The following is a 16,136-nucleotide window of genomic DNA, read 5'->3' as shown; positions in this document are numbered from 1 at the left end:
TGTTCTCCATTGCTATTTATTCCTTTGGCCGAGTAGTAGATTGTAACTCAAAGAGGGAGCATTATGCATGATTGTAGGTTAATGCCCCTCGATGTCTAGCTTGAGTGACAAAACATGAGACTAGGGGATGTGCTTGTTGCCACCAGGGAGAAAACAACGGTGCTTGTGACCACGGTTGCAAGGATTGTTTACCTTACGCATAGTTCGTTAATGCAATTGTCCGTTGCTTTGAGTTTACACTTTGGGTGTGGCTTGCAACTTAATACCGGAGATATGTTGTGGATAGATATCTCAAGGTGGATGATTAGTAAGTAGATGCAGATGAACAAACGGTCTACTTGTCTTGGCGTACTACCCATTACTATTGAACCTCTAACTATGAAGTAGCATAATTAGTATTGCGGTGCGATCATAATTCTGTCAATTGCCCAACTGTGATTTGTTTACCCAAGCATAGTTGTTTATCGTCTTTTGGGAGAGAGACATCACTAGTGAACATCATGTGACTCCGGTCCATATCACCATCATTGTTTAGACCTCCATCATTTACCTCTTTCATCTACTTTTTCGTTGCAATCACTATTACTTTCCCGCTTGTGTTTTGATCCTTTGCAAACTACAAGGCCAGAGAGATTGACAACCTCTATGTACTCATTGGCAGCAAAGTTATTTGTTGTGTGTGTAGGGCCACATCTTCTGCTGACCAGGACAGGAGACACCTACTTGTTGAGCCTAGGAGTCCTCCTGGTTCGATAAACCTTACAGTCTCCATGTAAGGGAAATCTACTGCTGACTACATCTCCACCTTCCACTTGGGGTAACCAACGAGGGGCGAGAAGTATATCCATCAACTCATCATTAACACACTTTCCGATTGAATGAAGCCTCAGTGTCTGCTCCACTTGAATCGGCCATTAGTGGTTCGGCCATCTTGGAGTGTTACACGTGCAGGACAAGGTTTTCTTTGTTAATGCTTCCTCCAAGCAGGTTATATTTCTAATTACTCGCATGCGTTCATATTCTTGTTTGGATTTCAAATGTTTCTTTCATATTTGGGGGAATGGAGGACCTAATTGGGCCAGAGAATTCCGCATTTGGAAGAAATAATGCGATGTTGAATGGATTTTGATAAATCCTTCCAAGCAACGTGTAGCTATGGGATTATTGGCCATGCACAAACCTCCTATGCGTTCATCTTTTAAGAAGGAGGATTATGTGAAGGAAAAGTTATCATTTGCTACCATTCATAATTATCCTGTATGCCGAGGGTACAGATATGCGGCGACTCAGAATGAAATTGATGTGCTCTCTAAGGATGCAGGCTATTCTTTCTCTGCCCATGAGCGGGTGATCATTCGTCCTCCTCGACCACCAGCTATCAATTATACAATATCTCGCCCACATATTAAGTTTGGGTCTGTTTCTTCCCCTTCGATGTCTCTCCACCACCGATAGAATCTCCAGCGAGGGTAGCTTCTCCGGTGAGTGATTTGTCAACGAGATCTACCTCCCCTTCTTTGGTAGGTCCGGATATCGTGGCACCTTTCACGCCCGACTTCAGCGGCGGGAATGCGGGATTTCAAAGCTTCGGACGGGTAATGGGCCTTGGAATGGGCCAGAGTCTTCTGAATGGGCCCAAACATCTAATCTTGACGATGTTTTTATTCCTTCCACCCAACATGCAGAGGATTCTTTAATAATTCGATTTTTGATATGGCTTCAAATATATTATCGTGTCAGGTTTGTTCCAAGGAGGGACACTTCGCGACTAATTGCCCCTCTGTATTGATTTGCATGGCATGCTCGAAGGTAGGCCATCATTGGAAGGCTTGCACGGTGCGTGCTAGGGACTTGGGTCTGGTGTGGTGACCCCAACTTACGAGTTGAGATCGCCGAATGAATGTGCTCAGTGATCCCGGAGATCAATGCTCACCGAACGCACAAATGTTGAATAATAAGAGTCTTACATCCATCATACCAAAATACTACAACACATGACCAGTAAGGTCAAGTTCAGAAGGGTAGGGCCTATAAGGCCAAAACACACTGATACAACTAGTAGCGGAAGTCTTGGGGCTAAGCAGGTGCCCATGCCATTAGCCTACACCAACAGGCATTCTGACTGGAAAGCGTCCTAATTCGCAGATCCGTCTCCGATGACGTACTCTTCTCCAAACTCCGGTCCTTCCATGTTTGGTCAATAATATAACCAGTGGCAAGCCAGTGAGTACTTTGAATGTACTCACAAAAAGCCCATGATATGGATAATACATATGGTAGGATAACAAGTAATATGCAGTATTGGTGGATAGCAGCTTAAATGTAAATAAACGTGATCATGGATGGATGTACAACATAAGCTAGATGGTATTTAGAAGAACATTTCACACATATCAACATATCTGTTAAGGGATGAACACTCTGGTTCACCCGATTTGCCAAGTCACCAAACTTAGTCATATCAACTCTTTCTCAGATATCACACTGAACACACACACACACTCATACTTGGTTTATGCGGAAATGACTGGACGTAGTTTAAGCAGCACCACCCAACTTTCCTTGACCGTGGACATGGCTAGTTGAATAGTTTCACACTCAGCACAGGTTGCACGCTGTACCCACCAGATCCGGGAAACTTCAGTGTCATCCACGACTCGCGGTATATAACATACCCGAGGTAAGTACCCGATCAATGCCTTTCCCCTGACGATACTAGACAAAGATATCCACTCGATTGGTACCCAGCCCACATGATGTACATCTTACGAGCACTGACTCTGGACAGTATCATCCATGCAGGGACCAAGGGTGTGCCCGGAACACGTAAAAACGGCATAGTCGTCCTACCTGGCACGACCTCGTCTTGAGAGTGACCACACATCACTCCCGCCACTAGTAATGTGGCTCTTTGCTAGCACCGACCAGAGTAATCAACAAAGCCCCGTCCCATAAAGGGATAACGTGGTCGCACATGTAAGGTTGGGATGGTCGACACATCATAAATCTAATCCCATTTCCGAAACCACTCACACCAAAATACACCTAGTGCACCACTTCTCCAAAAGGCCACCTATCTCATCAACACCCTCGGGCATTAGTGGCACCCGACGGGGTTTTCTTAAACCTTTCATATTTACCATCATCATGCTCATGCTTCTACTATGCTTAGCTCTACTTGTCAACATGATATTAGCGTGATCCTCATAGGTGGTAGGATCATGCTCGAATGCAAGTGATCAGCAGGAGCCAACGGTAACATCACATCGATGATTTACAGAATATTCATGATCATATGCAACGGGAGTAATTGCTCTACTAGCATGCAATACAACATATGCTTAGACATCGTCAAAGGGCTGCTTGCCTTGATCAGCTAAGTATCCGGGGTCTTCGGGGTCTTCAAGTCCAACTCCTTAGTCAAACACGGTTTCTATCGTCGTAATAATAAAGAAGTAATAAGTAGCTTACTCAAAAACAGATCACAAACTCACTTTAAAAATGTTGCTTTATTCTGATAAATCCATATTGTTATTTTAAAAATATTTTTCTCTGGTTTCACTACTGGATTAATGATGATCCCTACCTCGCAAGAATCATTGTCTTTGCTTGATTCCCTCACAATATTTTGGTCCCTAGGGATGTGGTCTTCAGTGACTATGCCACCACAGGAGGAGCTAGAGTCTCTTGGACTGTGCCCTGATATATATTGGGGGCAACTTTTGCAGATCAGATGCCTGAGGATAAAGATCCTGTGCTAGTGAATGGTAACCCACATCCTCTGCCAGGAGTGCCGTTTCCAGAGCCCCACAACTTTGCTCTTCCACCATACCCTGCTCTGGGATGGAACGATCTTCCCCCAGTCCCACCACCCATGAACCATCAGGTTGATCCTAACAACTGGGGTCACGGTCACTAGGGTGATGCTCAAGTTGATGAACCTCCACACCATCAGGAAGAATACCATCCACTTCAGGATCAAGAATCCATTCTGATTGATTAGCCATCTGCCACACTGTCAGAGAACAACAATGAACAGCATCATCAAGATCAGCATGATCACCTGCAAGAGGACTAGATGCAGAATGATCTGGATCAGGAGGATCCAATGCAAGAGGAGCAACAACATGATGAGCATCTGTAGAATGATCAACAGTTGGCAATTGTTCCATACCAACCACCCCTGGTAAATGATCAAAAAATATTTGTCGGAGCTATCAGGATGGTCTATGGGCCTCCCCTGCCTCCACGGCTTGCTTGGAAGAGAAATTTTGAGACTTTGCTACAAGGTGAGATGTTTTTTTGAAGTCCCAAAGCCTCTGTCTGTCAAACATATGTCCCTAGTCATCCTATCCAAAAGGAAGTGGGCCCTTGCTTTTGATGACATTTAGGTTCTACCCCGGATACAATGGAGGGAAGATTCTTCTAGAAGGCCCACATCTAGGCTTTTGTTGCCTCAGTGGGATGCCTCTTCTGGTGCACCCGTGGAGGAAGATGGTTGTTGCTATCAGTCTGGAATATGGCACTATGCACTTCGAGGCTATTTCAGTGATGAAAGGTAAATCAAAAGCTAAAACTACTCTCATGGAAACACAGGTCCATAGATGCACCAGAGGTTCAGCTCGACGATATGGCTTCAATCAAGTTTTCTTTGATCTAGCATCAGAGACAAAGAAGAAGAAGTCGTGCAGTAGGCCTATCCACGAGGCCAACACCTCAAGGTCAGAGCGTAAGAAAGCAGATGTCCCACCACCCACCCCGATCAAGCCGCTTCAGGTGATTAGGCATCATCTTGGAATTGAGGAAGGCAAGCTCTCGGAGGAGCAGCTTATGTCTGCCCATGCAACCAAGCCAGATGTGGTTGCTAATGATTAACAAAGCTACTCTCCGGTGGGTCTGGCGCGCCCATAAGTCTTCCTTTCTATGTATGTTATGTTTCTGCCGTCCAAAACTATGTGTTATTGTGCTTTCTTGTACGTTTATGTTAGTACTTTGTCATGACATGTTATCTTTTGGCATGTCTATATGTATCTTGTTACTATGTAACTCGCTGCTGGCTACTACTTACATGAGCTATTAATGAATAGTCACAAGCATAGAAACTGGAATGTGCTATGTTAGAATGTCCGAGGGCTGAACTATCTGGCTAGGCAGAGAGTCGTTCGACAAAAAATGGAGCAAAGTCAATGTGTTGTCACATGCTTCCAGGAAACTAAGTGTGGTTCGTATACAATTAAGGAGATTCAATCTTTTTGCCCAAGACAATATGATCATTTTGCTTTTGCCCCTTCCAATGGTGCTTCGGGGGGTCTTTTGGTGGTTTTGCATTCTGCAATTCTCTACGGTGATTTAATGGGGATACAATCATTTGGAATGGTAATTAAGTTCACCTCCAAAGTGAGCATAGACGTTTGGACACTAGTTAATGTTTTTAGACCATGTCAGGGAGAATTAAGAGACATTTTTTGTTGAGTGGCTATATAATTTGCAAATTGCTTTTGAGGAAAATTGGCTTCTGTTGGGATATTTTAGTTTTATTAGATCCCATGATAACATAAATCTCCCTGGTGGGGATATGAATGATATGTTCATCTCCAATGAGATCATTAGGCATCTTGGTCTAGTTGAACTACCTATTAAAGGTAGATCATACACTTGGTCTAATATGCAGGATAATCCTCTTCTAGAGCAACTAGATTGGTTCTTTACTTCCACTAATTGTATCTCATGTTACCCCTTGACTGAAGTTTTGCCTTTCGCCAGAACTTCCTCTGATCATGTGCCCTGTGTGGTGGTCATCACCACCTCAATCCCCAAAACCACTATCTTTAGATTTAAGAATTATTGGACCAAGGTGGAGGGTTTCTTGGAATGTGTTGCCAAATCCTGGAATAAGCCTTCTTATAAGAGAGATCATGTAGCTATTCTCACTCACAAGCTTAAAACCCTTAGACATGATCTTAAGCATTGGAAATTGGGAATCTCGAAGATGAAAGTTGTCATTGACAAATGTAATAAGGTGATTGAATGGATTGACAGTTTGGACGAGCTCAGATCCCTCTTCAGGCAGGAATTCAATTTCCAAAAGATTGTCAAGGCACACCTGCGGCAGTTATTACATTTGTAGTTTCTCTACTGGAAAAAGAGGACTACGATCAGGTCAATCAAGGTAGGGGAAGAGAATACTAAGTTCTTCCATGCCATGGCCCCTGAGAGACATAGAAGAAACTCTATTGCTAACCTGACCCTGGCTGATGGCATGGTGATTTCAGAGCATAGTCAAATGGAGGAGATTCCGTGGTCTTCGCATAAAGGATGAATGGGCACACCTAAAGGTATCAATATGGGTTTTGATTTTCCCGATCTTATCAAGCCGGTGCAGGGATTAGATGTGTTGACTCTGCCATTCACCAATGAGGAAATGGACCAGGTTGTCAATGCATGCATGTGGACAAGGCACCAGGTCCATATGGTTTTAATGGGTTATTCTTAAAAAGTGTTGGCATATTCTTAAAACTGAATTTTATGCACTTGCTCATCATCTTTTTCAAGGAAAAGAAAATATGGAAGTCTGAACAACTCATTTATCACGTCGATTCCAAAGGAAGCCTCACCATAGTTTGTTGGGGATTACAGGCCCATATCCTTGATAGGTGTGGGTATCAAATTCCTAACCAAGATGGCTGCTAATAGATTGCAAGCTATCATTCTTGAATGTGTTCATAAATACTAGTATGGATTTATCAAGACCAGAACCATTCAGGACTGCATTGGTTGGACCCTGGAATATTTGCATCAATGCCATCAGTCCAAAAGACCAATTCTCATTCTTAAACTGGATTTTGAGAAAGCTTTTGACTCTAGTGAACATGAGGTCATCCTAGATATCCTTAAGTATAAAGGGTTCAACAACAACTGGAGATGATAGATTCATCAATTCCTCACTTCTTGGTCATCTTCCATTCTTCTTAATGGTGTTCCTCGAAAGCATTTTCACTACAGGGCTAGTGTCAAACAGAATCTCCCCATTACTCTTTGTTCTAGCAGCAGATTTGCTACAGTATGTTATTAATGATATGTTAGACAAGGGTCACATTCAGTTACCAATCCCATGTCATGGCAAGGATTTTCCTATTGTCCAATATGCTGATGACACTTTGATTGTGTTCCCTGCTGAGGAAGGGCAGTTGAAGTCTCTGAAAGAGATGCTTCAGATTTTCACTAGATCAACATGCCTACACATTAACTTTGAGAAATCATCAATGGTGCCAATCAATGTCTCCTTAGAGGGAACTACGAGACTTGCTCAGGTTTTTGGTTGTAAAGTTGGTTCTATGCCTTTTACATATCTTGGATTGCCGGTTAGCACATCACCGCCCAAGATGGAGCACCTGATGCCTCTAGTTTCATGCATGGAAAGGAGGATGTCCTCTAGCTCCTCTTTCCTGGCCCAAGGAGGATGACTGGAATACCTGAACTCTTCTCTATCCTCTTTGCCCAAAAAAATCCTCTACAGTCTTTCTATCCCTCCAAGAATTCTCAAGCAGTTGGAAAGTATCCAGAGGTAATGTTTCTGGAGAAGGGATAGAAAGGAGAACTCACCATCTCTCGCTGCTTGGGAATTGATCTGCAGACCGAAGAACAAGGGTGGATTGGGTATTCTAAACCTGGGTCTACAAAATGCAGCTCTGCTTTTCAAACATGCCAACAAATTTCTTAACATGATGGATCTGCCTTGGGTTCAGCTGATCTGGAATACTTACTACCATGACCGTGTACCACAAGGAACTGAGCCATGTGGATCATATTGGTGGAAGAGTATTCTCAAGTTATTGGACAACTTTAGGGGGGTCACTTGGGTGCAAGTCAAGTAGGATATATTGTCCTCTTTGGGCATGACAAATGGAACATTGGCAACTCAGTTATTCCTCTCAAAGACAGATTTTCTAGACTATTTTCATATGTCAAGGACCCTTTGACAATGGTCAAAGATGGACTAAACAGTGAGGATCTGTCCCCCTGGTTCAATTTGCCTATCCTTGAGAGGGCTTACTTGGAGCTATCCACACTTCAAGCTTTCCTTCAGGATTTTCAACCCGGTTCAAGCCAGAATGATGTCTGGGCTTGGATGGAAACATCTAAACCTTATACTCCAAAGGCTTTATACTCCCATGTGCATAGGGACCAAACTTTTAATCCTCTGCTGAATATGATATGGGCCAGTTCTTGCACATTGAAGCTCAAGGTCTTTGCCTACATGTTGATCATGGAAAAAATGAATACCAAGGACATGGTAAAAAGAAGGCATTGGCACATGGATGATGGGGTCAATTGTAGAATTTGCCATGCACAAGTAAGAGAAGATAGGGATCATCTATTCTTCACCTGCCTCTTCAGCGGGAGAATTTGGAATTATTTGCAAATTGATTAGGGTGATACAAATGATATGGAAGTTGTTGTCTCCCATGCTAAAAGTTCCTTCCAACACCCTTTTTTATCTGAGATGGTGTTCATTGCATGTTGGCATATTTGGCTAGTCAGAAATGCCAAGGTATTCCAGAATGTTCGGTCGAGATTTGCTGCCTGGAAGTCAGGATTTATAACTGACATGTCCCTTATGGCACATAGGATCAAGCCTAAGTTCAAAGAGGACCTGCCAAAATGGGTGTATTTCTTACCACCCTAAATATAGACAACTCTTTAGGTTAGGCTCCTTCCCCTTCTACTTTACTTTCGGTTACCGAGGTAACCATGTACATATTGTAATCTATTTTTAATAAAGGTTTGTGGTTGTGGGGGGCTTTTCCCTTGCAGTGTTCCGTCAAAAATAAATCTGAAAATTTAGGACGTGATAAATAGTTGTATGATAGTACTATGTAAAAATTTCAGAACCTTTCCATGTTCTAGTAAAATATGATAATTCAAATACTACAGCATAAGTTTCTGTTTTTGTACATCACACATCACACATGCAATTCAAGCATTCTAAAGGAAATTCTTGGAACTTTTTATTGAAAAACAAGATTATAAATAACTTCTAATATAGAAAAATAAAATGACGCTCCAAGCAAAACACATATCATGTGATGAATGAAAATATAGCTCGAAGTAAGATATACCGATAATGTTGGAGATGAAAGAGGGGATGCCTTCTGAGGCATCCCGAAGCTTAGATGCTTGAGTCTTCCTTGGATATTACCTTGGGGTTCCTTGGGCATCCCCAAGCTTACGTTCTTTCATCTCTTTAATCTCCTCATATCGGTATCTCACCCAAAACTTGAAAACTTCAATCACACAAAACTTAACGGAACTTCGTGAGATGGGTTAGTATGACAAATATACATCATTCACTTAGGTACTGACAAGACAAGATTCGTAATTGTTATCACATAATACCTACTTTATTCTATCATTCCCATAATTTATATCACTCAATATAAGTCATGGAAACACAAAAACAGAATATGTCAAAAACAGAACAGTCTATGATGATCTCCATTAAAACCAAACTTCCATGACTCTAAATATTCTGAAAAACTAGGAAAGCGTAGAGAATTTGCATATACATTTTGTGTAAATTTTTCAGAATCATTTGACGCTCCAGTAAAATCACATAATCCATTTACTGGAGGCAAAACTTTCTGTTTTTGCACAGAATCAAACAAACAAGTATCCACACTATCCAAAGGCTTTACTTGGCACTTTATTGAAATAAAAGACACAAGACTTGATTACTACAGTAGCTTAATCATGTTAACACGTAGTAATAGAAAGGAAAAGTGGTGGGTTCTCTCCTAACAAGCGGTTTTCTTTAATGCCTTTTAGCTATGCATGATGATTTCATTGATGCTCACATAAAGATAGTTGACGAAACATGCAAAAGAGCAACATGAACATTTTTTATCGTACAATGGTAGTTACAAGGAGGTAATTATTTTTATGAGAAACTTCCATGAAATTTCTTACATTGTTTCCATGAGCATGAACACAAGTGTTCAACGTCGACCCTCACTTCTCCAATGCATAACTTCCCAATCGCTTCTCTTATAAAAGGCAAGTAAATGTTTTTGTGTTTTTTTAAATGTTTTTGTTTGTTTAACCCATAACTGAAAACATAAATAAAGAAAACAGAAATTAAAGGAAAACAAAATCTACTTAGTGATAGAAGTAAACAAGCATACACGAAAATATTAACCCCACGCTATTGCTCCCCGGCAACGGCTCCAGATAAGAGCTTGATAATCCCCAAGTGCAAGGAATTATCGTAGCACTTTTCAAAGATGGAAGTGTTAAGTATGGAGTACCGAACCCACAAGGAGCTAAAGGTAAGGTCAATATTCTCTCAAGTCCTATCTGCCACCGATACGACTCTACGTACACCAAGTGTTTACTTCTATCTAGTAACGAGAAATAAAATTGCGTTGTGGGCTTAAAGAGGATAGCTTTGCATGATATTGGAGAACTAAAATATGAAAATAGTTTCTGCATTAAATAGAGTTAGAATATATTACAATATATTACAAATAGTGATTGTGGAATAATGATGGTATGGTGTGTGGAATCATCCTAGGCAACTGATAATGAGATCGGTAATCATTCTTGCAGTTTTACATGAGGGAGAGGCATGATCTAACATACTTTTCGTACTTGGATCATATGAACTTATGATTGGATCTCTAGTAAGAATCCACAACTATTAGAAATCATTAACGTAAAACCCAACCAAAGACTTAAGTATCAAGTCCTCTTTACTCCCATACGCGCACATCTCTCTTGCTCGGGAGTAAGTTTCTGTCACTCTCACCACCCACTATAAGAGATTCATGAACATAGTGCAACAACCTCTAGTGTGGATCTTTCACGTGTGCACCTCACAGAAAGCACCTTAGGACAGCACCAGAATAAAACATACACTCAAACCAATCAAGATCATTAATCAACCCAAAGGACAACATCAATCTACTCAAATATCATAGGATAGCAATCAATCATTGATTAATACTATGTGGCATGACACACCATGTTCAAGTTGGGGATTACAGTAGGGTGCAGGAGAGTTGGCCACGGAAAAGATATGTGGAAGGCGATGAAGACAGTGATGTTGATGAAGACGATCACCGCGGCGATGGTTCCCCCGGCAGCACTCCGGCACCACCGGAAGAGAGGGGGAAAGAGTCTCCCCCCTTAGGCCTCATCCTCCATGGCCTCTCCTAAGATGGGAAGAGGTTCTTCCCTATGGTACTTTGCCTCCATGGATCTCGGAGGGGCGAGAGCCCCTCCGAGATTGGATCCCTCTCTCTGTTTGACTCCTGTTTTCACTACTGTTGTCTCTCTAGATTGGTTTTTTGTCGATACAGATAACTGTGGCGGAGGAACTTCAGATCTAGGGTAACTTCTGGAGGTTTCTATATTTATAGGATTTTTGGGCATTGGAATCACGCCAAGATGGGCCACGAGGTGCCCACTAGACATCAGCCCAGGCCAAGGGGCTGGCGCGGCCTGTTGTCTAGTGGGCACTAGGGGGCCCCTCTCGTGGTTCGTTGCTCTAATATTTCTCTTTTTCCAAAAAATCGTCAAAATGTTTTGTCCAATTCCGAGAAATTTTGTTTCTACACAAACAAACAACACGACGGTAGTTCTGCTGAAAACAACGCCAGTCCGGGTTAGTTCTAAATAAATCATATAAAGTGCAGCCAAACCATATAAAAGTATTGTAAACATAGGCAAACATGGCATGACTACTTTATAAATTATCGATATGTTGGAGACGTATCAAGATCGTATTGAAACACTTCATGAGTACTGTAAGAAGGGAGAGAGGGATTGGCAAAATAGTTTTTGTATTGCTTGAGCCTCGTGGGCATATATATAAGAGTACATGATCATCTTGGAGTACAAGTCAAGGCAGGAACTTATCCTAGTCTATCTATGTTTCCTAAACAACCACGATAGTCAACATCCCCCGCAATCATAACGGTAGCGACGCAGATGGTGAGAGTGGAGAAGAACCCAAAGGTAAGCCAACGGATATACCCCTACAGTCGTAACAGTCCATGCATCGCGGAAGTTGTGGTTGGAGTGGAAACCGACGAGGTTTCTCAAGCAAGGCGGTAGCCCTTTGTGCCGATGTCAAGGTAGCCGAGAGCGTAGGGTGGTGCAGCCTTGGTCGAGGTATCCATGTGAATTATGTCATGGTCGATGCTAAGTCGGGGTAGCCGGTGTCGAGGAAGTCACCGTGGAGCCGCGGGCGCTAGCAGATGCCGAGTTAGTCATGGGTGCAGTGGTGTCGAAGTAGTGGTTCGCCGGGAAGAAGACGTAGTTGAATTGTGTAGCGCCGAATTTGCCAAGCCTAGGGATACATCATGGATGAAGGCATGCATCAGTGTTGCCAGCACCGTGCATGCATAGACGGACGAAGTCGATGTTAGCAATGTGTCACTTCAAGCTTGTGAGGCCTGGGAGCACACCGGGGACGAAGGCACACGTCGGTGTTGCCAGCACCAGTCATGCGTAGACGGGGACCTGCACACAACGTGTATGCCATGTCGAGGAGGCTAGCAGAGAAGGACTCGACGATGGTTGCGGTACAAATCGGCAAGGGTCGATGTTGCCCGCGGTGGTCGGAGTAGACAAAGTGGTGAGGGAAGACAACGAGGATGCTCACGATGTGCTGGTGCTGGACGGAGATGACAGAGGTGGATGGGCGGCGCGACTCGGGTGAGAGAGCTTCAGCGGTGATGACCCAAAAGTGTAGGGGATCTATCATAGCCTTTTCTATAAGTAAGAGTGTTGGACCCAACGAGGAGCAAAAGGTATTGACAAGTGATCTTGAGCAAGGAATAACTGCAAGTACTGAAAGGTAACTTTTTATGGGTTTTCTAGTATATGCAGCAAGGAAATAAATGCAAGTAAAGTAAATCATGCCGAGGTGCAGCAAGTGGCCCAATCCTTTTAAACATAAAGGATAAGCCGAGGGACTAAACTTATAAGACTTAAGGCATTCCTGAGGACACACGGGAGAGATAGTCAAGTGCTTTCGCCATACTCTGTCTAGTACTATGTTTGTATTGATAAGTGTTATATGGGTGGATCTTAACTAGTGCACCATCTAGGCTAAGACAAGTACACTCTTATGATTAATCCCTCTTGCAAGCATCCGCAAATACAAGAGAGAAATTAAGGAAAATCCTAACCATAGCAATAAGCTTTAGGATCCAATACTACCTCATGCAAAAGTATGTGAACTGGGGTTCAGGTTTTTGTCACTCCGGCAACCCACCATAAGCATTCTTTATACACGATGCATTCCCCTAGTTCCTCAAAAAGGCGAACTGTTATGTAGTCGATGCTCACATAACACCACTAGAAGAATAACACCATAACTTAAATATCAATCAACACATATTACTTCAACATCATATGACTACTAGCATCTAGACTTTTCCCATGTCCTCAAGAACTAACGAAACTACTCACAAGACATAAAAGAGATCGTGATCAGAGGTGATGAAAATATGATTAACAATCTGGTCATAACAATAATCCTCCAAAAAAACTCAATAGCATTCACCACAAAAGAGTAATCAACACCGGTGGAATAAAGGGGCTGAATAGTGCAAGGTACAACTCCGATTGCAATGGTGAGGTACATGGGATGAAGGTGGAGATGGTGCTGGTGTTGGTGATGATGGTGATGCTGATCTCGATGATGCCCGTGACGATGGTGATGACGATGAGGATGATCTCCCCTTCCTGGAGAAGTTCTCCCCGGCGGAATCTGCCTGCATGAAAGGTCTTTTCTTCTATGTAGGTTTCCGCCGCGTAGCGGCGGCGGAATCGCGAAAACTCTTCTGTCCCCATAATTTTTAGGTAAAGAGGGACATATAGGCCAAAGGAAAGCACCGGAGGCTGGGCCCATCACCCAGGCGGCCTCCTGGCGCGGCCTAGGGGGGCCCGCGCCGGCAGGTCGCCTGGGTGACCTGTGGCCCCCCTCCGACTCTTCTTTCGCCTGTCTTCGAGATCCGTTCAGAAACTTCTTCCCTCCGATTTTCAGCGCAGTTGGAGATGTTCTGATATTGCAACTCTTCATGCTATTTTCTCCGTTGAATCCTGCGTCTGCTGTTTCGGCATCGGAAAGTTGTAAACTATGTAAAATAAGCCAAAACACAATAAGTACATCATCATAAAGTGAAATATATCAATGAATAGAGACAAATTATGATACAAAATAGTAATGCATTTTGGACTTCCCCAAGCTTAGACTTCGCTTGTCCCCAAGCGAATACTGAGCTTGGTAAACCTGTCCACAAGTTTAGAGAGTGAAGTATCGATAAATAAGAATACGGACAAGAAGCATCATAATTTCTCTACTAAACTCAACCATCGTCAACAGCAATCTCAACTCATTAGGCCCTTATGAAAGAGTAATATCAATTAAATCCAAAGTAGAGCTAAGAAAACTCATCAAACCATGGCAAACATGTCCTTGGTCAAAGAACAACTAATAACTTTTAACTTTTGCTCTTCCTCTTATATTTTGATGAGATCAACTGAAGCTTTTTGAAAGAACATGTTATTAGTCAAGAAGTGAAAATTCTAACACAAAGGAAGATGTTTGCTTTAGCTAGGCTTAACAAAAAACTCACTTATCTTAATGATAATGTCAACAAAGGTGTGATATGGCAATTCTCAATGAAACAATATAAATGCATGCATCTTTGTCAACATAAAGTGTCTGCTCTTTTCAGGATAGAAAGAAGTAGGTTTACTGACTCAACATAAAAGTAAAAGATTGGCCCTTCGCGGAGGGAAGTAGGGAAAACTCATGTGCTAGAGCTTTTTAGAGATTTTGAACTCAACAAGGTTGTAAAACAAGATTTTCAGAGGTGCATGATTTGTCAACGAATGCTAGTAGATAGCCCAATACTTCTCATGCTGGACAAGTTTTGAGGAACGGCTCCCAAAGTGGGGACTATCACAGCCCCTTAGTCTCCTTTGTTTATCACTACCAAAGTTTTCTGATTTCTCATCAACAAAGCGTGAATGAGGTTTTTGTTGCAAATATGCCCTAGAGGCAATAATAAAATGGTTATGATCATATTTCCTTGTTCATGATAATCGTCTGTTGTTCATGCTATAATTGTTTTAACAGGAAACAGTAATACTTGTGTGAATAAATAGATCACAATGTGTCCCTTGCAAGCCTCTAGTTGGCTAGCTCGTTGATCAATAGATGGTCATGGTTTCCTGATCGTGGGCATTAATTGTCATTGATAATGGGATCACGTCATTGGGAGAATGATGTGATGGACAAGACCCAATCCTAAGCATAGCACTAGATTGTATTGTTCGTATGCTAAAGCTTTTCTAATGTCAAGTGTCTTTTCCTTCGACCGTGAGAATGTGCAACTCCCGGATACCGTAGGAGTGCTTTGGGTGTATCAAACGTCACAGCGTAACTGGGTGACTATAAAGGTGCACTACGAGTACCTCTGAAAGTGTCTGTTGGGTTGGCACGAATCGATATCGGGATTTGTCACTCCGTGTGAAGGAGAGGTATCTCTGGCCCACTCGGTAGAACATCATCATGAGCTCAATGTGACTAAGGAGTTAGCCATAGGATGACGTGCTATGGAACGAGTAAAGAGACTTACCGGTAACGAGATTGAACAAGGTATAGGTATACCGACGATCGAATCTCTGGCAAGTTCTATACCGACAAACAAAGGGGATTGTATATGGATTGATTGAATCCTTGACATCGTGGTTCATCCGTTGAGATCATCGTGGAACGTATGGGAGCCACCATGGGTATCCAGATCCCGCTGATGGTTATTGGCCAGAGAGCGTCTCGGTCATGTCTGCATGTTCCCGAACCCGTAGGGTCTACACACTTAAGGTTCGATGACGCTAGGGTTATAGGGAAATGTTATACGAGGTTACCTAAAGTTGTTCGGAGTCCCGAATGAGATCCCAAACGTCACGAGGAGCTCCAGAATGGTCCGGAGGTAAAGATTGATATATAGGATGGATGGTTTTGGACACCGAAAATGTTTCGGGCGTCACCGGTAGCGTACCGGGACCACCGGGACCACCGGAAATGGTCGCGGGGGTCCACCGGGAGGGGCCACCCGACC

Source organism: Hordeum vulgare, chromosome 5H, assembly GCF_904849725.1.
Source record: "Hordeum vulgare subsp. vulgare chromosome 5H, MorexV3_pseudomolecules_assembly, whole genome shotgun sequence".
NCBI lineage: Eukaryota > Viridiplantae > Streptophyta > Magnoliopsida > Poales > Poaceae > Hordeum > Hordeum vulgare.
This window is presented reverse-complemented; position numbering follows the sequence as displayed.